The sequence below is a fragment of the Lichenostomus cassidix genome, chromosome 8 (genome assembly GCF_008360975.1).
Source record: "Lichenostomus cassidix isolate B80296 chromosome 8, HeHo_3.0, whole genome shotgun sequence".
Taxonomy (NCBI): Eukaryota; Metazoa; Chordata; class Aves; order Passeriformes; family Meliphagidae; genus Lichenostomus; species Lichenostomus cassidix.
Window position 1 is genome coordinate 11,525,755 of NC_139489.1, and position 3,041 is coordinate 11,528,795.

Sequence of the window (3,041 nt, forward strand, 5' to 3'; positions counted from 1 at the left end):
CACATGTTCTATGTCAATGATTTCTTTTTGGTCTAAAACCATGACACTCTGAAGTATCATTGAGAGAACAGGTTCCTGTTCTCTTTCCTAGGTTATTGAGGAAGGCTTCTAAACTCCACTTCAGCAAATTTCTGTAAAACTTGAAAATAAAATTAAAGAAACTGTAAGAAGGTAATAAAATTTGGTAGATCCCATTGGCTCATTTGGGCCCTCAAGGATAGATTACTTTGCAAAAAGAGTTTGATAACGTTTCTTCTCTTTTAACAATTGCAAGTCTGGGCCCACAATCTTCTGTTGCAGTTGAGAACACTCTCTGTCTTGTACAGGGTTACTTTAGCTGATGCACTCATGGTAATAGAGGGTTAAAATGTTGTGGACCATGTAATTTGTTCTTTAAACTTCTAGGTGAAAAGCAAAAAGGAAATGCCAAGAATTCCTTGTTGGTTTCAAATCATAAAACTCAAATGTCAAATTTTGTGGAAGTGTTTATGTATACTAGAGTTAGTAACCAACGTGCCACTGATTATAAAATATATTAAAATTAAGACTTCCTTCTTAAAAAAAAAAAGATAAAAACTACTATGGATAATGCATGAAATGGTGCCTGTAGCAGATAACCCCTTGTGTTTTGGTCATTCATTTTATTTGAAGAAATTAATGTTGTTCGATCCGTTTATACTTGGGATAATTTATCTCACACTGATAAAATAGTAAGATAAAAATAATCTCTCAAGCTCTAATTCTGCACAGAGCTGCCTCTTGTCACAATGGTCTATCTTTGTGGAGTTTACTTCAGGCCTAAGGTTTAGGCAGTGTTTGCAATTTTACTAGCATTTACTGCAATGAAGTATGTCAATATATCTTATTTTTTCTGTTTTCTCAAGGCATACACTACTTCCAGCACATAAAACATAATGGTACCACTACCCAATTTAGTATATTATTTGCATTTTCCAGCCATGCATGAATAAGTTGTCACATGAAAACCACACTGTCTTATAAAGCGTGATAAATACATCTCTCTCTTTGTAATGATTTGTGTAGTAAATTAATGTTGCTTTGCTAAGGAAATACAGCCTTTAAAACCTAGTCAGTAATGACACTAATGCCTTTAGATGCTTTGTGCAGTGAAAATGTCATTAAATGCCACTACAAAAATCTCCCAAATTAGTTAGAAACACTAGTTCTATTTAAGTGCTGATCGGAGTAGGTGTGTAAACACCTCGTTAGTTTGTGTTGCCCATGGAGGTGAATGTTGGTGAATAGTCTGCTCAAAATCTGAGGTGGAATGACACAAAGTAGTAACTCAGGCTGAAAGCAGTTCTAAAAGTGACTGATTCCTTACTTTTATAATTTGGTGCAGAGCTAGCAGAGAGCTGACAGACATGCAATTTGTGCCTTTGCTTCCAGACTTACTGCTATGTTCAAGATGATGGAAAACATAACACTATTTTTTCCTAGTTTTTGCAGAGTCTTTAGAGGCAACAAGGGGATTTAATGAAATCTGGTGTTCATAAAGTTCTGAGCTCTTAAGCTTAAAAATATGATGAGCGATGAATATTTTACACTTTTAAAGGAACAAATTTTGCAAATTACAGATATATCTTTTGTGACACCTTTAATATACCAAATTATGCTTCAGTTAAATCTGATTTTATGCAACCCTATTCATACAGCTGTTATTCAAAGGGCTATTAATATAATCAGTCTATTTAGGAAAAATCTTGTCTGCTATTCCAATTTGAATAATGCATATATTCTTATTTCAGTATATTATTTTCTTCACAATTGGTCTATTTTCTCTTTTTTTGAGATAAATGTAATATAAAGCTTTGATCTGAGAGTGCAATATTAATGTTAAAATTAAGCCAATTTATAATATTTAGTTAGATATTTTTCTTCCTGCTTCTTAATGAGAACTTCTGCTGCTCTTCAAATTAAAAATTGTTTTTGATGAAAGCAGCTCTGAGAATGTCTCTTCCAAAGTCTGAGTATTCTAGTGAGATGACTTATTACTCTTCTTAGTTTTCCTTTTTTTGCCAGGAGATATTTCTGAACAATTTAGAAATCAGGGTGTTGACTCCTTCGCCTTTTGAAATCGAAGGCGTCTTTGCCATGAATTTCAGAACTCAGCTCTAACAATAAGAACTTCATCTGAAATTTATATTCAGTATTGTTTTCTCTTCCAATTCTCTGACCCAATATGTTTGTAAGGCATTTTGCATTTAGATGTTGTTATGTATTGAATGATCTCTGATTCAATTTATGAAAGTATGAACAAACTTACAGACTTGGAAGTCAAAGACAGGGAAAATCCTCCACATTTTGTGAGGATACATGTAAATAGTAACAGCTTCAACTAAAAAGTATGCAGCCTGCAGTACAGAGTTTATCCTCAGAAAAGTTATATTTAATGTGTGAGATTCAGGCACTGACAACTAAAATAGAATGAGACTGCATAAATGTACAGAAAAAAAATATGTATATATTTTTTCCTATTGGAACCTGCACTGTCATTATATCAAACAACACAGAGTCTAAATAGAACAATGAGTCTGTAGATTGAACAGAAGCGATCTCTTGATGCATTGATATTGTCCTATCTGCTTTTATTGCTTGTAAACAGAGAGGTTGTGAAGAGGTTTTTTGGTTTTCTTTAATGGTACTCCTTACTTAAATCTCTATTGCAATGTCTGAGCTCTTTCAGAGAAATGTAGCTGTTGATTTTGTACCTGAATCATTATTCTATGGGGTTCTCCCAGTCCCCAGAGAACTAACACAGATTTTGAACTGGTCAAAAATGAATTTAAGTACAGTATTTGAAAGAACGAAAAATAAGGGAAAAAGAAACATCTGCTTTTCTTTGAAATGAAAAGATATCTGGCAGAGAGTAGAGGTAGTTCACTGTACATCCCTGACAGGATTAGTGTGGATGTTGGGTACTTGGCCCCAATGGTTTTGGTCAGCAGAACTCCTGCTATGGTTCTTTGGATGTTTGCCAAGGAACTAGCTTGCCCTGCTAATGTTTAACAGGCATGTGG